Source organism: Vombatus ursinus, unplaced genomic scaffold, assembly GCF_900497805.2.
Source record: "Vombatus ursinus unplaced genomic scaffold, bare-nosed wombat genome assembly UNPS02014770.1, whole genome shotgun sequence".
NCBI classification, from domain to species: domain Eukaryota; kingdom Metazoa; phylum Chordata; class Mammalia; order Diprotodontia; family Vombatidae; genus Vombatus; species Vombatus ursinus.
This window is the reverse complement of record NW_020954548.1, coordinates 40,071,221-40,094,872: the sequence shown is the minus strand read 5'-3', so window position 1 is coordinate 40,094,872 and position 23,652 is coordinate 40,071,221.

Here is a 23,652-nt window from a genome sequence, read left to right as displayed (position 1 = left end):
CTACCATGCTAACTCTCTACTGAACTGATCTTTAAACCTTTGAAAACTCCTCTCCTCGTAGCCCAGGGAAGGATGTCCCTCTTGTTAACCAGAAGGTTGATTCCACATGTACATCATCCCATCTAAATAGATACATATATATATATATATATATATATATATACACATACACACACACACATATATATAAACACTGACATATATACACACATACTTTGTTGACCTTACAAGCATTATATAAATATGAGCTGTTATTATTATTAATATTATATTTCACTTTACCTCCTGGGACATTTTAACCCAACCTAATGAAACTCAAAATCAAGTCATTCCATCATTTGAGGAAACTGGTGTTTAGTCTAGAGAAGAAATGTGATCACTGTCTTCGTGTATTTAAAGGACCACCATGTTGAAGAAAAATCTAGACTGGGAAGCACAAGTTGATCCAGATTGAAAATACATTGGGGGGGGTGGGTAGAGAGGCGGTCCATAATCAATCAGTCAATCAATCAATAAGCATTTATTAAAGTTGACTATTTACTAGGCACTGTGCTAAGCCCCCAGAAGGCAAACCCCCAAAACCAGTCAGTCACTGCCCATGAGGAACTTATCTAATATAATACAAAGGGAATTTGGGTAAGGGTTAGATTTCTGAGGTTCCTTCCAGAGCTGAAATTCTATGATTCTATGCTTTCATTTGTGCCCATTTCCTTCTCTGTATCTATTTGGAATCAATATGTTTTCTGATAGCTATCAAACTATATTTTTCCATGCTGATGGTTGTGTGTTCATTGAGATCACTGACACTTGAACTACCCTGTAAATTCCCAGAAGATAAGAACTAGGTCACAGATCATACAGTTATAGACCTAAATCTGTAATGAACTTTGGAGGTCATCAAGTATGACGTCTTCAGTTTTTAGATAAGGAAACAAAAGACCAGAGAGGTCAAACAACTTGCCAAAGGTCACACAGGTAGTAAGAGGCTTAGCTGGGATTTCAACCTAGGTTCTCTGACACCTAACTCATTATTCTTTTAGTGTACGGCATCTTTTATTCTTCTGTTCTTTCTAACCAAAAGTGCCTAAAAGAGGCATCTGTACATCTCATGTTATAATGTTCACTAGAGCATTTCTTAGCCACAGTTCTACACACGGGTTGTGGCGATGTCAAAAGCAGTGTCTGCAATTGTAAGGGTCAATGAGGGAGAGGATTGAATCTCAAATCCTTCCCACACCAGTCCTGCAGAAAAGTTATGTCTCTGCTAGGCTCTGTGTGTGTGCTCTTGGGCCCACTCACTGAAAGAACTTAAGACAGGTTAGCCAATGTCTAGGATGACACAGGATAGGCAGAGGGGCGTTGATCTAAAGCTGGAAGGGATCTTAGAGGTCATCCGATTCAATGTTCTCATTTTACAAATGAGGAAACTTATGCTCATAGAGATTAAATAACTTTCCAGAGGTCACACAGACACGAAGTGGCAAACCTGAGATTCAAACTCAGGTCCATGACTCCAAGTTCAGATTCTAAATTTCACCACCATGTTGTCTCCAGTTCCTTTGGCTTTCCTCACTTCTCTCAGGGCTGATCCACACCCATACTTCTTCATGTTGAGCTGAAATTTTCACAATCAGAGCAAATCAGGGTGCCCTTCCACACCTTACCTCTTCCATTCCTTTTCATCTATACACAGACACACATACAAATACAAACACATACACACACACACACACATTTCATCTATGAACTTGGAGAGACATAAAGGTGTCTCCTACCTCAGAATCAGAGAACATCAGAGCCGGAAGGGTCTTGGGAACACAGAACACAAAACGCCATAATTGCAACAAATCTTACAGGTCATCTAGTGCCAGAGATGGAAAGTGACTTGTACAAGGTCATACTGAGACCAAGTAGAACCAGGCCTGGAATTTTTAGCCACTGACTCATCATTCAGTGCTCTTCCCACCACATCACACTTATTTCCTACTAGTCTCTAGGATAATGAGGCCTGATCTTGACCCATTTTACCTCCATCTCTAACCCTTACTCCCTGCCTACTATAGCCTGAGTCTGTCCTGGGCTAGGGCAAGGTGTCATTGTTAAGAACAGCTGAGTCAATGCCCAAATCTTACTCCACTTTCTCTGCTTTCCCCACTCCTCTCCTAGCAAGCTCAACTTCAAAGAAATTAAAGTTTCCTGTTCCATCAGTGTTTCCCCACTTCCTTTACCGGGAATGGTTTTAGCTCTTTTATTGTCCTTAGCTGGAGGTAGGGTGAGGTCTGAGACAAAGGGAAAGTTAGCCTAGTCTCCAGGCAGAGCATCTCATTTCTGCCTAATGGAGTATTGGCAGTTCGAGGCATCCCTTCCAGAGATAAAGGAGCGCAGGAACCCAGCAATTGAGCCCACTGGGGTTCCATTGCCCTCTAGTGGTAGCTATTAATACTGACCCTTACCCTGGTCAGGAAATACTGTGAATAGAGAGATAAGTGTTCAGAGGTCTGAGAATACATATAATGGATTGTGAACTGCAAGCCTTAGAGTTCATGCTTTTACTTTAAATTCCTTTCCCAGTCATCTGCTCTTCTCCCTTTTCACCCTTTCCATTGGTGATCTTATCCATGGCTTCAAGTTTCACGTCTATAGGAACAATTTATCCAGGGTTGTGCTGATAAATGTTTAACCTCCCCCTGCCCCACTCCTCTCCTCTCCTCTTCTCTTCTTTCTCTCTCCCTTCTCTCTCTCTCTCCTTTCTTTCTCTCCCCTCCCTATATACATATGTACACTAACATATGTGTTTATTACATCATATACACATACATATATATGTCCACCACCCACTTTTAAGTCTAATCTGCATCATTAAAATTTTCTCCATCTCTTTCTTAAGTCTAGACAATCAACAAAAGAATCAATCAAGCCCTGGTTTCTTTCCTTTGCAGATTTCCATAGTGTAATGTTCACATTGATAATTTAACAATTGGCTCACTAGAACTATGTTCAAACTGGCTCCAGACTACCCCTGAATTCATCTATAAAATGAGAGGTTTGGAGAGATAACTTTTAAAGTTCCTTCTAGCTCTCAATCTATGATCCTATGATCCCAAATCTCTCTAGCTTTGACCTCTTTCCCAAATTCTAGAATGTAATTTTAGAGGTTTGATGAACAGTTCCAACCAAATGTTCTACTGTCACCTCATACTCAGTGTGTCCAGAAATAAACTCATCATCTTTCCCTAGAACCTGCCCCCTTCCAACATCTTGTGGAAGCTACAGGAAAGAAAATTTCAGCTCAACATGAGTTTCTAATGATCAGACCTCATTCCTGGAAATGTACAAACAAAGGCTGGATGATCACCTGACTGAGATACTTTAGAGAGGATTTTTGCATGGAGTAGGAGGTTGAACCAAATGATCTGGGTTCAAACTTCATCGATACCACTTATCTGGGTGACCCTGGACAGCTCATTTCCTCTCTCTAGACCTCATTTGTAACATGAAAGGATTGTCAGGGAAGTTGAAGACAGAAACAAAGGTTCAATATATGCCAAAATATTCATAACAGCAGCATTGGTGGTAGTAAGGAACTGAAAACAAAGTGGATGCCCACTGACTATGGAATGGCTGAAAATAAAACCTATGATATATGAATGCAACAGCATATTATTGATTAAGAAGTAATGAAGAACATAAGGAATTCAGAGAAATATAGGTGACTTTTTGCTGTGAGCTCCTTCCTCCTCCTTCTTTACATTTCAGAACCCCTTGAGATCATCCCCCATTCTCTCCTCCTTTTCTCTAGTCTGATGAAGAGGTGGCCTTTCTCCTTACCAAGGCCAACCCTTCTACGTGTACCTTGATCCAATCCTCTCCTGTCTTCTCCAGCAAGTTTCCCCCCACAATCTTCTCCCCTCTCTCCAATCTTCAATCTCTCCCTTTCTATCGGTTCTTTTCCTACTGCTTACCAACACATTCAAGTCTCCCTCATTCTTAAAAACCTTCACGAGACACTTCCATCCCTTTGAGCTTGTTATCCCATATGTCTCCTCCCTTTCGCAGACAAATTCTTATAGAAAAACAAAAACAAAAAACCTCTTGTCTATATTATGTACTTAATTTCCTCTCCTCTCATTCCTTTCTCAGCCTTTTGCAGTCTGACTTCTGGCCTCACCACTCAACTGAAACTGCTCTCTCCAAAGTTACCACTTATTTCTTAATGACCAAATCTGGTGATCTGTTTTCAATTCTAAACTTTCCGGACCACTCTGCAGCACCTGAAAGTGTTGACCACCTTCATCTTCTAAATGCTATATCTTTTTGGTTCTCCTCTTACCTGTCTGACCACTCCTCAGTTGCCATTGGTGGTTCATCATCTACTCATGCTCCCTAATTGGGAGTAGACCCCATATTTCTTCCATGAAACCTTAGTCAGTCAATCAACTAACATACATTAAGAGCCCTGGAGTCAGAAAATCTGAGTTCAAATCTGGCCTCAGACACTTACTAGCTGTGTTGATCCTTAAGTCGCTTAACCTTGCTTGCCTCAGTCTCCTCATCTGTAAAAATATGATAGAGAAGGAAATGGCAAACCACTCCGGCATCTTTGCCAAAAAAACCCAAAATGGGGTCATGGAGAGTTGGCCTTGACTGTAAGGACTGAACAACAACAGCATGTATCAGTCACTATGTATTGGTCTCCTTGCTTCTAGCCTCTCCCCACTTCATTCCACCCTCCCCACAGTGGCCAAAGTGATTTCCTTTTCTTTTCCTTTCTTTCCTTTTCTTTTTGGTGAGGCAATTGGGGTTAAGTGACTTGCCCAGGGTCACACAGTTAGTGAGTGTTATGTGTGTGAGGCTGGATTTGAACTCAGGACCTCCTGACTCCAGGGCCAGTGCTCTATCCACTGTACCATCTAGCTGCCCCCAAAGCAATTTTCCTAAAGCACAGATCTAACCATGTCACTCCTCTACTCAATAAACTCCAGTGATATTGTTTTTAGTATTCTACTATTAAATATAGATTCCACTTAAACCCCTTTATAACCTTCACACCTCTCAAGTCTCCTTACACATTAATCTCCTCCAGGCACTCATAAGTCTACTCACAAGTACCTACTTGTTCACAAATACACACACATGCACACACCATCTCTGATGCCTTTGCACTGGTTTTTCCCCCATGCTTTTGACATATTCTGCTTCTGGGATTCTGGTCAAGGCACATGGAAACAAAGGTTCAGTGGATACTAAAATATTCCTAAAATATTTGTGAAATAAGGAACGGGAAACAAAGTGGGCGCCCCAAACCTTGGTATATGAATGTGACAGAATGTTACTGTGCTCTCTTACTGCTCAAGGCAACTCTCTAAGTGGCAGAGAAGGTTTGGACCTGCATTGGTAGAAATTTTCTCACCCTGGGAGTTCCCTATACCAATGAAAGTACCTATCCTTTATATTCTATATATACTTATATGTATGTGTGTGTGTGTGTATATATATATTATATTGTATATATTATATATTATATATAATATATTATATTATATTATATATATATATATATTTACATGTGCACATGTATTCTCTCCCATGGGAGAGAATATAAGTTCCTTGTTTTTATATCTACAGTGCCTAGAATAGTTGTTCACAGGTGTCTGACTCTTCGTGACCCCATTTGGGGTTTTCTTGGCAAAGATATTGGATTGGTTTGCCAATTTTTTCTCCAGCTCATTTTTACAGATGAGGAAACTGAGTGCCAACAGGTTTAAGTGACTTTTGCTGGGTCACACAGATAGTGAGTGTCTGAGGCCAGATTTGAACTCATGAAGATGAATCTTCCTGACTCTAAGCCTAGCGCTCTGTGCACTATGGCACCACCTACCTGCCCACCTAGAATAGAGTAGGCACTTAATACATGCTTAATTGATTGATAGGTTGACTTATAAAATGATATAGAATGGCATGGGAAGAACCAAAAGATATAGCATGGATAAAACAGAGTAAAGGAAAAGTTTGGTAAAAAGGAAGCCGAATTCTGGAAAACCAATGAAGAATAGAGAAAATAGATGATAAGATATGAGCCTCCTTTCTCACAATGGAGCAGAGAGGGATTTTTTGTTGTTGTTTAGTCATTTTCAGTAATGTCCAACTCTTCATGACCCCTTTGGGGGTTATCTTGGCAAAGGTACTGGAGTGGTTTACCATTTCCTTCTCCAGTCCATTTTACAAATGAAGAACAAGGTTAAGGCAAACAAGGTTAAGTGACTTTCCCAGGGTCACACAGCTAGTAGGTGTCTGAAGTCACATTTGAGCTCATGTCTTCCTGACTCTAGGCTCAGCACTCTATCCACTGCACCACCTAGGTGCCCTGAGAGGGACTGCAAGGATACAAGGTGGTATACATGGTCAGATGCAATCATACTGGAAACTTTTACTTGGATAAGAAAAGGGTTCACTGTAGAAGGCAAAGCAGTTGGGGGAGGGGGTGTCTTTTCTCCAGAAATAACCAACATAGGATAAAAGGCATTAATAAAATATATATATATATATATATATATATATATATATATATATATATACACACATATATATATATTTTTTTGGCTGGGCAATGGGGTTAAGTGACTTGCCCAGGGTCACACACATAGTTAAATGTCAAGTGTCTGAGGCCGGATTTGAACTCAGGTTCTCCTGACTCCAGGACCGGTGCTCTATCCACTGCACCACCTAGCTACCCCGAAAATATGTTTTTAAAATTAAAAATAATTTGTGGCCAGTGTATTAAATTATCTCTAAGGTCACTTCTAGCTTTATTCCATCATGCTAGCTATATGACTCCAGACAAATAACTTAACCTCTCTGAATCTCAATTCTCTTATTGATAAAACAAGAAAAACAATATTTGTACCATCTATGCCTCTGTTAGTGTGACCCTTGGCAGTGTGACTCCTTGGTTCTCGTTTTCCCTAGTGTCAAATGAAAGGATTAGTCTAGAGTCAGGGGTGGGGAACCTGTGGCCTCCATGCCACCTAGCTGCCTAGGTCCTCAAGTGCAGCCCTTTGAATGAATCTACATTTCACAAAACAAATCCCCTTAATAAAATGATTTGTTCTATGAAGTTTGGATTCAAAGGGCTGCACTTGAGGACCTAAGGGCCACATCTGGTGTCAAGGCCTCAGGTTCCCTACTCCGGTAGTGAACTCTAAGATCCCTTCCAGCTCTACCCTGGCTCCTTTACAGAGGTGGGGGGGGGAATGAGAAGGAGGGAACATGGTATACATGCATATATATATATATTATATATATATATAATATCAGATTTTTATTGAGGTCATAAACTTTTTTTTCCTTTAAAATTTTTGTTGTTATAAGAAATGGCTCTCTGGGTGACAGGACAGGGAGGGATATGGGGAGAAATCTAGGTGTTGTAAAACAAAAGATATCAATAAAATATATTATTTTAAAAATCTTTATTATATAGTTAAAGTGCTGTGTAACCATTAAATGCTATATAACTATGAACTGTGATGATGATGATTGATGAGGATGAGGATGAGGATGATAACGATGATAGTGGTGGTAGTGGTGATGCTGATGATGATGATGATGATGATGATGTCACCAGTTAAAAAGGATATTAATGCTGAGGTATCCTAATTCCCTGTCTGGTTTTCCTCCTATTGCAACCTGGTACCAAAGGGGCAAATGAGCAGGCTGACTTTCAAATCCAGTTAAGAACAGAGATCATGTCTCTTTGCCTGGCACACAATACTGAGGGAGAGGAGAGATCCAGGAGAAATGTGAGGAGGGAGAGAGCACCTTTAGGGAAGGTGTGGGCATGGGTAGAGGGGCCAACAAGGGAGGGATTGCTTAGGATTCAAGCCCCTACACCCTTACCAATGGTAGGTAACATTATATAGCACCTTAAGGTTTGCAAAACATTTTCCCACATATTATCATTCGATCCCCCTTTTAGAGATGAGGAAAGTGGGGTTAGAAGAAGTTAATTGACTTTGCCCAGGTTACATGGCTAGGAAGCATGGGAGGCAGGATTCAACTCCAGGTCTTCGTCATTCCAAGTCCAGAACTCTATCCCCCTATGCCACTTAGCTGCACCTGTCTAGGGGTCATATCCTTAGGAGGGCAGGAAATTCATCTGTGATATACAGGAAAGAGCAGAAGGCTGGTGGGATGTTTCCAAAACACTCAAGAGCCACTGGTCCTTGCTCAAGTGGGATTGATTTGTCTTGGGTCAAGTGTCAGAAGTGAGTGATTTTAAACAACTTGACTAACTGCTTTATTTTAAGTGCTTCACATGCTGACTACAACCTGTGTGTGCCCTGCCAAAGTCTATGTTGCCCAACTGCTTTGCAAGGCTTGGATACCCTATGTCATTTCCGGGACTTCCCCTCCACAATCCAGTATGACTCCAATTCATGCCATGCCAGACAGTTCCAACCAAGGTGGCAGATGGATGATGTCATTCTGGTGCCTGCAACCATTTGTTCTTCCCAAAGGGGCATGAATCTGGCTGGGTTGGGCAGGAAGTCACTGGTGCTCATAAAGTCTGAGCTTCATGAGGGCTATAAAGTTCTGGATTGCACATGAAGAAGAGAACAGGAGCCTTGATAATGAATGCAGCTCTGCTGTCTTCTAATCCTCTCAAAGCCACTGGTGTTTTTACAACCGAATAAAGGAGTTGGAGAATCAGCTGCAATAATCAGTTTTCCCTGAGCCTGAACTCCACCTTAGTGCATTTTATCTGTAGCATCTGATTCTCCAGACCCCCTGTCTCACCCCAACTGAAGTCCCTTTGCTGAACTATAACAAGGATGGTGAACGGATTACAGGTAGTTTGGGAATCCTGCCAGTCCTGACTCCCTATAGCACAAAGGCACTACTTCTATCCTACCACCTACCACCAAAGAGGGATGAAGTGAAGAAGAGGAGAAAAGAAAGGTGAAGAGAGAAGATGAGGAGAGAAGAGGGGGAGGGGGGGAAGGAGCGGAGAGGATGAGAGATGGGAGGAAAGGAAGAGAGAGAAGGAGGAAAAGAGGGGAGGGAAGGATGGGACTAGGAGAGGATGCTAGAATTCCCCAGGAAATCCACTACTCCTTATTCCTTAAATGCACCCTTCTTCTCCACACATCTAGTTGCTAGGTTGGATGGTGAGACAGACCCAGGTCTGACCATGGTCTATATTCCTGTTTCTCTCAGGATGCTGTGGATGGAGAGGGGTGTTCCTAGCTGATGGGACTCTGGGCCATGAAAATGTAGGACAATGGAACTCTGGGCTGTAGGAGCCCAGTAAAATGGAACTCTGGTAACTGGCAATGTAATGCAATGGAACTCAGAGCCTTGGTGATGGCAGCTTGCTACCCTTTCATGATCTTAAAGGACTAGGCTAAGTGCTGTCTCCAAAGACTGAAACAGGTGAGAGGTGACCTTGGCTGGAGCTATCTTACTCTCTCATATAATGAAATTATGAGTCACTTTTTATATGGGAGTCATTAGTTTTCCCTGACCCTGACAATGAAACTTATGGCTAGAGAGCGGAAGATGACGTATGAAGAACATCAACTGCTGCTCTGATGGGAGAATTTCCCTAACAGGGAGATTTGAGGAATTCGATTTGAAGTATTAGGGCCCAGAACCTTTCCAGTGGCTGCCTCCTTTCCTGCCTCTTAGGACTTCAGCTAAGTGTGAATTGGACTCTGCCCAACAAATGGTTTCATCCCTATTCCGGACCACTTCCCCCTCCCCCACACCCCACTTCTCCCCTAGAAAGAAGCAGAGTCTTCGTGGACTTTCTTGCCTTTCACCTGCAGAGGTCGTGCCATCCACAGTGCTGCTTGACCAGGGTCTTGAGGTGGCTCTGGTGGCCAGCCAGTCTGTGTCCATCTTCCTTCTGCTCCATTGAATGGGATTTCCTCCAGCCTTCAGGCTGGAGAAGAGTCCACGGAACTTTGGTTCCTTGAGGCTCCCACCCTGCAGAGATACAAGAAAGGGTCAGGGCTGACATCTCCGTACCCTTTCTAAAAGACATCAAACAGCTCCTGCTTATCTGTAGATGTGTAGGTCTCTCCTCTTTGGGGAGCAGAGGAAATGTTTATTCATCAAGTCAGGAGATGATGGAATCACAGGAATTAGAGCTAAAAGGGACTTTATAGATAATTCAGTCCAACTGTATCATTAAAAAAAAAGTTTCATTAATTCTTTTTTTTTAAACATCACTTTCACTTCTCCATGACTCCCCCAATCCTCATAGGATCTTCCCTTGTAACAAATAGGTACAATTAAGCCAAACAAATGACATGTAGCTCTGTCTGAAAATATATTCCTTCCACATCACTTCACTATTAGTCCCCTGAAGTCATTATTAGTCATAGCATTTAGCGCTCTGAACTCTTTCAATATTATTTTCTTTTACATTACTGTGGTCATTATGTAAGTCATGCTCCTAGTTCTGTTCTGTTTACCTCTCCTTGCATTAGATCATACAAGTCTTCACAATTTGCTCTGAACACTTTGCATTTCTCATTTTGTATAGTACAATACTATTCAATTGTATTCATATGCCACCAATGTATATGTCCCACCATTCTCCAGTTGATGGGCACCCATTCTACTCCCAGTTATTTCCTACCACAATAAGTGTTGCTATAAGTATTTTGGTATATATACAACCTTTCCTTCCATGTTTGACCTCCTTGAGGTATGTATCTAGTAGGGATATAGCTGGACATACACAATTATAAATAATACAAATATGCAGTTTAGAGCTGGGCACATGTAATTTAGTGACTTTAGTAAGTTTTTTTTTTTTTGGTGTAGTTCCAAATTGTTTTCCCAGAACCACTGGACTATTTCACAGTTCTACTAACAGTGCATTGATGTTTCTGACTTCCCACAGCCCTTCTGACATTTACCATTTTCTATTTTTTATAGTTTTTGCTATTCTGATGCCAACTCTATCATTTTACAGAAGGCCAAAGGGAGAAGCAGCCAGAGGAAATGACTTGATCACAAAATCATAAGCAGCAGAAGAAGAATTCAAACCCAGATCACAGGGTCACACATCATAAAATTTAGAGTTGGTAGAAACTTTAAAGACTATCTAATCCAGGAGTTCTTAATCTGAGCTCAGTCCATGGAGCCTATGACCTTGGATAGGAAAAAAATACTACACCTTTATTTCAATATGATTGATTTCATTCACATTTTATTTTATGCATTTAAAAGCATGATTCTGAGAAGGGGTCTACAGGTTTCACCAGAATACCAAAGGGTCCATGACAAAAAAAAAAGGTTAAGAACATCTCATCTAATTTTACCCTCTAAAGTGGATGAGAAAACTGAGGTGAAGAGAAGGAAAGGGAAGTGCCTTGCCTATGATCACATAAGAAATAAGTAGCAGAGCTGAAATTTAAGCCCAGATCTTTTGACTCCAATTCCAGTGGAGTTTTTTTCTCCTAGCATGGTACTCTACCAATCAACAAACATCTAATGAATACCTATTTTGTGTGCAACCACATGAGGGAGGGAAGATAAGGAGAAGACAAACCTTGCCCTTAGTGGGTTTACACTTCATTTGGGGAGACAAGACTCCTGCATGAACTAAATATGAATAGAAGTTAGGAAGTTCTTCACACTGAGCCCATACCTACTTTCCTTTAAATTCCTTCCACTGACCTTGTTCTGCCATTTGAGGTCAAGCAGATCAAGGTCCCTCTTCCCCATGATAACCATTTAGATACTTGAACACATTTATCATTTACTCCCTCAGCCTTCTCTTCTCCAGACAGAATAGGCCCAGTTCTTTCAGTTAGTCTTTATTTGGAATGACTTCCATTCTTCTCATCTTGGTTACTCCCTTTGAACATAGCCCATTTTGTCAGTGTCTCTCCTAAAATGTGTTGCCCAAAAGTGAACAAAAGATAGAGTCATTGTTGGAAATAATATCTCCACAACGACTGAAGGAAGACAGGCATGCTGATGCACTACTGGTGGAGTTGTGAATTAGTCCAAACCTCTACAAACAATTTAGAACTATCTGAAAAATTTTACTTAAATGTTAATACTTTTAACCCAGAGGTCTCAGTACTAGGACTATATTCCAAGGAGATTAAACCATATATGCCAAAATATTCACAGTAGCATTTTTTTTTTGCATTAACCAATTTATTTTATTGGAGTAAAGGATATCTCCAGCATTTGACATTAACGTAACAATAGTAGACCCATAAAATGCTTCAAGATTTCAAATTGCTTTACCTATAACATTTTAATTTATAATGAATATGAAAATCTCATTTGAAAAATGAATCAAATTCTCCCTTGACATAATTTTCAAATTGAATTTTTATTACTATCTTTTGTGTTTAATGTCATCTGCATTCTGTCTCTATATTGTCATCTGTATAATATAATTCTACACTCTATCCTTCACACCTCCTCCCAGACAGCCATCATTTATAAGAAAGAATTTTTTTTTTTGGCAAGGCAGTTGGGGTTAAGTGACTTGCCCAGGGTCACACAGCTAGTAAGTGTCAAGTATCTGATCTGAGACCGGATTTGAACTCAGATCCTCCTGACTCCAGGGCCAGTGCTTTATCCACTGCACCCCCTAGCTGCCCCCAAAATAATTTTTTAAAAAGAAAAAAATAGTTCTCCAAAACTAACCAATGCATCAAAATATTCTGATGTCATCTGTACAATTCCATATCCATAGCATTTATTTCTTTAAAGAAGTGGAAAGGAACATGTCTTCTATCTCTTCTTTTCAGTCAAATTTCAGAAATACTTTTTTGTGGTAACAAAGAATTGGAAACAAAGTAGATGCCCATCCACTGAGCAATGGCTGAACCAATTGTAGCACATGACTATAATTAAATATAAGAAAAGATGAACATAAGGAATTCAGAGAAATCATGTGAAGATAATGAAGAATGAAGTAGGATTAACCAGAAAAACATTATACACAATTACTACAGTAATGTAAACAGAAAAGCCAATCAAATGAAACTGAACATTGTGTGATTATAATGACCAAGTTTGACTCTGGAGATGAGAAAATGCATCAACCCTCTTTCATTGAAGAAATGGAGGACTATGGATATGGAATGTTGAACATGCTGTCAGAAACAGTCAATGTATTGGTTGGTTTTGCTAAACTGTTTAAAAATTTTTTTTTATTACAAAGGAAGGCTCACTCATTGGTGAAAGAGGAGAGGTGTATTCAAAACTAAATGTGGTATAACCGCAAAAGGCATCAGTAAAACTTTAAATTAAAATCATGGTGCCCAGAACCAAACAAAAGATTACTTCATGAGATATTAAGTTCCAAATCACTAGAAGTGTTCAAGTAGAATGTGAATGGACCACTTGTTAGGGCTGTTGGGGGTGGTAGTGGAGAGAGGTTCCTCTGCAAGTACTGCCTAGACTACATGACCTTTGAAACGTCTTCCAATTCTGAGATTCTCAGAATCCATGATTCAAAGATCATATCATCTTTAAGTGCTAAATGGAATAGACCAGACTAGACTAGGCTGAATGGTACAGACTAGAAATGCCAGAGGAATTGAAAGAAAGAGGAGATCAATAGGGAAAGGAATACTTACAGAAGGCTCCAATGATGAGGCAAACACTGAAAGATGGGTAGGAATTAGACAGACACAGAGATTGGGGAAGGACTTTCCAGAAGTGGGAAACCTTTTGAGCAAAAGGCACAGAGGCAAGAATGAGCCTACTGTGTTGGGAGCAGCCTAAATGAGGCAGAAGCTATATTCTAGAGAAGGAAAAATAAGGTTGGGTAATTAGGAAAGAAACATTATTAAAGGCCTTGGATTCCAAGCTAAGGAATTTATATTTTATCTGGTAGACAATGGGGAACTACTGAAGATTTTTTTTTTTAGGCAATTGGGGTTAAGTGACTTGCCCAGGGTCACATAGCTAATAACTACTGAGGATTTTTGAGCACAGGAATGACCTGGTCAGACTTGTGCATTGGTAAGATTACTTTGACACAGTGTGTTTCTCATATGGGAGGGGGGTGGTTGGGAAACCAGTTGACAGGTTTTTAAAACAGTTCAGGCAAGAGGTAATGAAGTCCTGAAATGGAGTGGTATGCATGAGAATGGAGAGAACAGTATATACCACAGATATTTCTGAAGTGGAATGGACAAGATTTGGTAACTGCTTAGCTATGAGCATGAAGGACATGGAGGAGACAAAGATGTCATCGAGGTTTTGATCCTAGAATGTTAGGAAAGTAATAGTCGCAATAATTCTGATAATCCCTGGGAGTGGAAGCCAGCAGAGCCGTAACTAGACATTTTTTGCAGCTGGGATAAGTACCCTAAACAACATTCTGGGCAAATGACACAAAAAGTGTCCCCAGTGGGAGACACTGAAACAAATACTTTGAGACTCCATGCTGCTGCTGCTGGAGAGTTGCTCATAAGGAAAGGAAGTATACTGTTTGCTAATTATCTATTGTAAGAAGATTTAAAGTCTAAAAGGCTTTTTTCTAGTTACTTATAGATAAAGGTAGGAATTCAAACCAGGTGGATAAAGGACAAAGACCTTTCCTCCACTGATTAGCTTTTGTTCTGGCCTAAATTAATTTGTATGATAAGCCAGAGAAGATGCTTGGAAGTTCTAACCCTAAGTCAAACAGCAGTAGGACCATTGCATGTATTTCAATCCTGGAAACAGAAAGTTCAAAAGACAGATTTCATCTTTGGGGTACTCTGCCTGGTTTTTGATCCTTAGATGGGAATGAGAATTCACATCTTAGACTATGACTAAAGAACCATCAGCTTGTCCTTAACAGGGAGAATCTTTCTCATCATTGCATCTCAAGAAAGGCACTCAGACTGCCAATCAGCAGACATGAGACCAGAAAAGCAATATCCTAGTACCATCACTTGAGATCAGCAAGAAGTCAGGAATGGCACTGCAGTGTCAGAAGCATACATTGTTTCTCTGCTATGACTGTTTACTCTTTCCATGGATAGTGGGAGTATTTGTGGGAGAGTGTTTCCAAAGTTTGTGGGGAAAATTCTATTTTTAATTTTAATATTTTTTCCAATTACATGTAAAATAATTTTTAACCTTGCTTTTTTTTATTAAAATTTTGAGTTCCAAATTCTCTCCCACCCTCCTTCCTCTTCCCCTCATTGAGAAGGCAAGCGATTTGACAAAGGTTATACATGTGCAGTCATGCAAAATACGTTTCCATATTAGTCATGCTGAGAAAGAAAACACAGACAAAAAACCCCCTAAGAAAAGTAAAGTAAAAAAAACCAGTATGTTTCGATCTGCATTCAGATTCCTTTCTCTGGAGGTAGATAGAATTTTCATCATAGGTCCTTCAGAGTTGTCTTGGATCTTTATATTGATGGGAATAGCTAAGTCATTCACAGCTGATCATTGTATAATATTGCTATTACTGTGTACAGTGTTCTCCCGATTCTGTTTATTTCACTTTGCATCAGTTCATGTAAATCTTTGCAAGTTTTTCTGAATGCATCCTGCTCTTTATTTCTTATAGCACAATAGGATTCAATTACAACCATATACCACAGCTTGTTCAGCCATTCCCCAATTGATGGGGATCCCTTCAATTTCCAGTTCCTTGTCACCACAAAAAGATCTGCTATAAATATTTGTATACATATAGGTCCTTTTCCTTTTTTAAAAATCTTTTTGGGATATAGACCTAGGAGTAGTATTGCTGGGTCAAAGGGTATGCACAGTTTTATAGTCCTTTGGGCATAGTTCCAAATTGCTCTCCAGGACGGTTGGATCAGTTCACACCTCCACCAATGGTACATTAGTGTCATGGGGAAAATATTCTATCGCTACACGTCTTAATATATAATTTTTTTTAAAAAAATCTTTGATTTGAAGTGATTATATCTACTGGCTGACTAGTAAAAGTAAACACACTGATGTGGCCTCCTGAGCTTTGGTTTTTGAATGAACTTGGAACCTGAGGGATCTTTTACAGAGGGATATGCTCCACTACTAACCCCTTTTAACTATTATTCTTACTAAGTAGGTACTAAAGGTAGTCAAACTGAGTCACAGAGTCAACTCTAAGTGTCCCCAAACCTTGACCTGGTTCGAGACTCCCCAGGGCTGAAGGTGACCCCACCACCCCAGGTCATTTTACCCATCATGCTATATATAAATAAGATCAACAACTCACATTTATATAATGCTTTAAAGTTTAAAAAGTATCTTCTCTATGAAGAGATTAGAAGACAATTTCTGTGGTATCTTAAAAAAACAACAACTAAAAACACTGAACCAGGGAAGGGAATTCCACAGCTACCTTTGGTCCCTCATTTCATTATCTAAACAATAGCCTCTCTCATACAGCTTAAACTTGTTTCCTTTAATTCAGTCCTCAGTAGAAACAGAGCTCTGTTGGTCATCTGAAAGAAACCAGGCACCCAAAGATCCAGTCTCACTAGAGAAAAATTAAGGCCAAATTTCATACTCTTCCCTAAGTGTGCCAGCCACAGAATTTGACTCAATTTGCCTCTCTGCCTACCTGTCTCCCTTATCTAACTTGCTATTTGTTGGTCAATCCATCTTCTTGTCTGAAAAATCATCTGTTTGCCTGTGTGCTTGTTTGACTATCTACCTTCCAGCCTGCTACCTGACCAGTTTATCAATAACTAACATAGATAGATAGAAGATAGATAGATAGATTGATTGATTGATTGGTTTTACAGGTGCCACACTTATTTTACAGATGAGGAAATGAAAGCTTAGATAGGTTCAGTGACTTGGTAATCCATGGTAATCCAGCTATTAAATATGTCAGAGCTGGAATTCAAATTTAGATATCTCCTGACTCCCAGTCCAGTACTTTTTCCTTTCTAACTAGCAGGTAGCTTGGTGGCTGAATGGATAGAGTGCTGGGCCTGGAGTTAGGAAGACCTGAGTTCAAATTTAGCCTTGGACACCTACTATGTGACTCTGGGCAAGTCACTTAGCTTCTGTTTGCTTCAGTTTCCTCAACTGTAAAATGAGGATAATAACACCCTCCACCTCCCGGGATTGTCGTGAGAATCAAATGAGACATTTGTCAAGTTCTTAGCACAGTGCCTGGCACATAATAACAAATATTTATTTCCTTCCTTCCTTATACTACTTGGCTTGTCTGCATGACAATAATGTTATTTGCCTTTTCAACCGGCTGTCTGTAAACCAAAATTCTGCATTTTTATAAAAGTTTATTTAAAAAAAAAAGTACAATCTACCTTTTCTGTCTGTCTACTACGTTTCTTCAGGACAATCTACTTCCCAGTATGACTAGTACCTGTCTGCCTTTACAATTATCTGGCTGTCTTACTGGCTGACTAGCTCTCTGGTTGTACATTCGTCTATCTGATGAAATTTGTCTGCCTATTTGAATGTCGGGCTGCCTGCCTACATGATATCTTCAGTACAATTTTGTCTGTCTAATTACCCACCTGCTTGCCTCCTTGGTGGATGGACTACCCACATATCTGCCTATATAGCTGTCAACCCACCTATATGAAAATCTGTCAATTTGTGTCTGCCTGTACAGCTGTCCATCTGCCTGCTTGCTTGCCTATGTGACTGTCTCCTTAACTAGCTATGTGTCCATTTGTATGACTTTGTTTTAATTTATTCCTGTTAATATGTATCTTTCTATCTGTCTTGACAGCATGACTTCCTGACTACTGTCCCAGCAGATACTCCTAGAAGCGTCTGTAGGCCCAGCACTCCCTTCTATGGGTGTCCCAGAAGGCACTTGAGGACTCCTCTTAGGTCTTGGCTGGGATCCTCCTAGGTCCTTGGATTATATGGCAGTTCCTTGGTTGTTCCTGATAATTTCTATTATTTCTTCCCAAGAGAGTTGTCAGGTTAACTAACTCAGTGCTGGCACTGGCATATGGTTAATATGTGGAGACCAGCCTTCAAGTCCCAACCAGAAATAAAGACTTGGTCCTTCCCAGGGACACCCATAAACATTTGCACTCTAAGAAGCAGGAAGTATTGACTGTGTCTGCATTCTCCACACTATGGATCTGTAATTAAAAGCCTTTCAATCCCACGAGAATTCAGGAGAGGTAAACAATCTCCAGGGGCTGTTGCTGGGAACTCCACCACAAGATAAGAACGATTCTGGTTTATTAAACTGTAGTATCTCGTTCTGACCACCAGGGGACCTTCTCTCCCAAGTGTCATTTCCCCCCACCCCATTCCCAAACGATGCCTCAATCTCAGTTAACCAGGGCTGGTCACACAGGAAATCCTCATCAAAGACTTGTCGATTGCTTTATTGCTAGAGAAAGAAAAAGTCCACAAGGCTGGGAAAAGAGGATGTATAACCTTTCCATGAGAAGCAGCTTGATAAACTACTACGCTGGAAAACTACTAAGAGAAGACATAGGGATAATTAATACTACGACTGCCACTGAGGTCACTCCAAGTCTTTGTGCCATTGGTAGTAAATTGTCTAAGGCCTTGGCTTCTAAGAAATCGTTCCCTGACCATCTCTTGGTGCTCACCACTTGATAAAGTCTCAAATTCAGACATTCTGGAAATATCAGAAGCAGATGGAAGAGGTCTCCTATGGTACAACGGCTTGGTTTCCCCATCACTGTCTCTGGTTTTTCCACTAATCTTTTCTCTGGTGGCCATATTGAACTGGATTTCTCTGCCTCTTCCACCTCAATTTATGCCAAATGCAATAAGCCACGCCAGGGGAAGACTTCTAAGAACAGTTACCCTAAGAAATAATAGCTTCCCATAGCAATAGATGAAAGTTCAGACTCTTCAGCCTGACATTCAAGGCCATCTATAACATAGCCCCAACCTAACCAACCTTATCTCGCATTCTTCCCCTTGATTCACCTATACTCCAGCCAATCTGGTCTACTCAAGAGGCCATCAAACATGCCTTGTGCTTTTCTATCTCTATCCGTTTGCTCATCCTGGCAATAAAGTGAAGATTCTTGCTAGGGTAAAGTACATCCCTTCCCTGACACAGTCCTTTATTCCACTTACACGACGAGTACCTGGAGCTCTGCCATATCTATGCCCTACTCCACCCCCACCGCCTTGGAATGACCCTGGCCCAGCCTTCCCCCACCATGATCTGTTGGCTTTATATGACCAGGATCCTCTGGAGAAACTTAGAGTCTGAGGCTTTGGAAGTCCATGCCAGTGACCCCAACCCAGCTCAATTCTTCTTCTTTTGCTTCCTGCCGCCCTATGATGTGTCTCTTTCTGCTGCCTAGAAACCTGGCCCTGGCTAAGTTACAAATACACGATTATGTATGCTGATGTCCGTCCCCAGCAGTCCTTTGTTGCTATTGAATATGTCGTGGCCAACAAAAGTGCACTGGATTAGCCACAGTGGATTAAAAGATTTGCCTCTCAGAGTTTACCTAATAATGTAACAATTGACATAGAAGGAGGCTTTGAAACCTACATGACTCTCTTATTTCACCATCTGTGCATTCGCTTTCCATTGCTGTGCAAATATGACTGAGAGTTTTCAGGGAGTGATTACACATGGCCCCTGGCTTCAGCTCTCTCTTTCTCCCGATTCCCTATCCCCAAACACAAGTCACCACTGGGCTAGCCAAAGTCATTCTTATCTTCCTTTCAGCCATATCCTGCTTGGTTTCCTCTCCAAGTCTGTTGGGTGGTCTAACAAGAGAAAGGTGACTAGGAATTCTAGGGTAGTGTGTCATTTCCACCCCCAGGGACAGTGGCTGTTCCTGGACTAGGTGATGATGGAATGCCGCCTGGCTATGGTAAGCACCCCAGCCAGAACCCATCTTGGAATGAGCTCTTGGATCAGATGCCAGCTGTGTGTGGCTTTGTTCCTGCGGGAGGGGGGCCTGCTGGATGGAGTTTGCCTCCCTTCTAGCGGGGACCCTCGGATTTATTCTCGGCCTCTGTCCCTGCCGGAGAACACTTCGGCAAGATGCACGCACATCAGTAATGACATGAGGAAACATGGAGGGCAGCAGTGGGAAGGCGGATGCCCAGCTCCCCCTTCCGTCAGGCTGAAGAGATACAGTCCTCTCTTTGGATCATAACAGCACACACACATACACACACGCACACAAATGTGTCCTCGCTTTGATCTCCGAAAAAGACTCCATTTACAAGCTCTTAATAGCTAGCAGCCTTTGGAAGGACGGGTTCTTCAGAAGTCCCGAGTAATGAGATTTGGGTATCTGGGGGCCGCCATCCCCCTGTTTTAGGTGGGAAAATTTTTTTCCTTCTTTCTTTCTGTGAACCCTCTTTTTAAGCCCAACTGACTTGACAATGAAATGTCACATCGTCCAAGAAGTGGTAACCGGGGAGAAGGGGGGGTGAGTGGGTGGCGGGGAAGATGGAAGGACCCGGGAGAGCCCAGCCCAGCCGGGGGTCTTTGATGTGGCCCCGATGCGAAATTTGATGTGAAAGGCCGACGAGAACGATTTTAGGGGCACCATCGTGCACTGGGATTTCTTTTTACCACCAACTGACCCCCCACCCCGCTCCCCCGTATGGATTTCTTTGTTTCTCCTCCAAAAGCCCATTTTTCAGGTTATTTTTGGGGAGAGCCATGGGTGCATGTGTGCATGTATGCGCGCAAACACTGAGGGGCGGAGGGTGGGGTAAGGCCAGAGGGCCAGCTGGGAATCAGGGGAGGGAAAGGGGACACCCAAGGGGGGCTGGGGGACAGTGTGGTGGCAAGGAGAACAATGAGCAAGAAGAGGAGGGAGAACGAGACTCCCTTCGGCCTCACCTGCCTCACTCGTGGTGCATCCTCTTGCCCGGCTCTCCCGCTGTCCGCCATGATGGGCCTGGCCCGCCGTCCAGAGCACTTTCAGCCACTCCAGGAAGCGAGTCCCTTTTCTTGGTAACTGTGTGGCTGGAAGATGAGAATCCTTACTTTATATTGCTGCTTGGGCTCCCCCACCCGATTGGCTGAGGCGGGGACCAGATGATGGGCCTTAGAATCCTATCGTAACTATGGCAACCAGCCCCTTTAGACACCCTGCCACGGAGTCACTTCTAATTGCTGGGTAAACAGGCTAGTAGTACCGACTACTCCAGCCCAATGGGGGGGTGGGGGTGGGGATGTTCTTACTCTCTTGGAGGGGTCAGACAAGAATGTTGGAGCCAAATCTCTCATTGGACAATAGCTGTTGAGTGTGTTTGGTGAGGTGTGTGTATCTGTATGACTGGGAATGTATATGTTTGTGGATGTGCTTGCATTGTATGTTCATGCATCTGTGTCTGTGTGTATATATAAATGAGTGCTCCCATACATACACCCTCACACACATGCATCCTGTGGAGGGCATTTTCCCTGAGCATCTGCTCTCATATCCTATGAGGAAGCCGATTGCCAGTCAGCTCTGTCCAGCCTCATCCCTAGCTGAGCCAAACCTCAGCCACGGCCATGCGGCCCTGAGCAGATAATGGCCCTGCTGTATGGAATCTGTTGAGAGAGAGAGAGAGAGACAGAGAGACAGAGAGAGAGAGAGGAGGTGAAGGGAGGAGAGAGGGCAGAGAGAAAGAACCAGAAAATGGAAGGAGAGACAGAGCTAGGGTAGAAAGGCAGGCAGGTGGTTCTCAGCAGATCCCTGTTCATGGGGATTTCACACTGGCTCATCCAGGGCTGACTGAGGTCAGGGCTGGCCTGTGGCCAGTGACATTAGCAATTCAGAAGGGGCTGCCTCTGGTTAGGCCATGGTCTCTCCCTTCCTTTTCTCTCCCTCTACCATTGCCCATCAAAAAATCTGCATGTGCATGCCCAAAATATAAATATTTATACACAACACAGATGTCTGTATTCATAGCCTCATACTGTGAATTTTTCATCCCATCCCATCTGTGCCAGAAATGTGACCTTGGACAAGTCACTACTCTTCCCCAGGGGCTGCATTTTCCCAATCTTAAAAGTGAGGGGTTTGTTCAAGATGATCCAGTTTTAATAGTCTTTATTCTATGAAATCTAGAGTCCCTGAGGCACCTAAGGGACTAAATAGGAGCTGTGATTTGTGATTCTTTCCCCTGATGACAGTTATTTGGTCTCTGGACTGGTCTGTGGGGGTCCCCAGTGGCTAGGGCTTTGTGGTAGATGTTCAGTGGGCTTTAAATTTGTGAGGGTTTGTCTAGGCCTCTCTATCTGGGAGCTGGGTGCTCACTTGACTTCTTGGCAACTGGAAGTGGAAAGGGATAAGAAGTAGGAAAGAACATCTGTAAAGAAAATTGCCTACAATGCAGGGGTACACTGGTAAATGTTTAACAACTGGTCCTGGGAAGCGGGGGGGGGGGGGGGGGGGGGGGGGGGGGGGGAGGGAAGGGGGAATGTATCCAAGACATACTTTTAAGTTTAATCTGAACTATCAACATTTCCTCCATCACTTTCTTAAGTCTAGGCAACCAAAAAGCAATTAACCAAGCCCTGATTTGAAGGTGGGCCGATTTCTGAGGGGTAAATGCTCACGCTAGAAAGCGAACAATTAGCTCTCGGGTATGAGCCAGTTTCAGCACATACCCCTGCTCCAAAGGCCCCAGAGTGGGAGAAAACCCTTTCACAGAATGCTACCTTTATAGCCCTGGCCTCTTTCTTTCGATAACAGAGTGGAAAACACGTTGGGTTTGGAACCAGAAGACCTGGTTTTGAATCTTAGCTCTGCTGCCAAAGTCACCCCTGTGGGTTTCAGTTTCCTTATGTGTAAAATGAAGGTGCTGGATTAGATCAAGGTTCTTAAATTTCTTTGTGTCATGGATGCTTGTGGCAAGTCTAGTATAGCCTTTGGACCCCTTCTCAGAAAAAACATTCCTAAATGCATTAAATAAAATATATAGGAGTACAAAAGAAACCAACTACATTGAAATACAGTTATCATCAAAAAAAAATTTTTTTAAAAAAAGGTCACAACCCTCAGGTTAAGAACCCCTGGACCAGAAGATCTCTGAAATCCCTTCTACCCTTCCAAGTCTATCTTTCTCAGACTCTTGGTCCTCTACCTTAAATAGCTAGTATTTATCTCATTTGATCCTCACAAAGCCCCCAGAAGTAGCTATTATCATCCCCACATTATAGATGAGGAAACTAGGAAGACGAGGTTAAGTGACTTGCCCAGAGTCACACAGCTGGTAAGCGTCTGAGGCTGCATTTGAACTCAGATCTTCCTGACTCCAGGCCTGGTGCTCGGTGTACTATGATGCCGCACCTTGTCCATTGCAGCCTATTACACTATCTGACTGCTGCACAAGTGAACTTGTGAGGAATTCTTGAGTGTGTACTGCTTACAGGTAAGAAAAGCCAGGGAGGTCCAGGTAAGAAGAGGTTTTTCTTTCCTGAGGTATGTCTTTTTCCTCTACAAGTCAGTCTATTTTAGTGTGTAAATGAACCTTTGAAAAAGAAGCTGCTGAACCTGAGCTACCTGATTGTCCCAGAGATCCTTGCAGGGAGTAAAGGAATAAAATGGGTGATTGGGTTGGGGGTATTGGGAGACTGGGTTCTTATACTGACACAGAGATTCAAGTTAAATAACTCTAAACCTTGGTGTCCATCCATCCCTCCTCCTCCCATCCTTCCACCCATCCAGCTCTCCCTCCCTCCATCCATCCATTTCTCTATCCATCCAT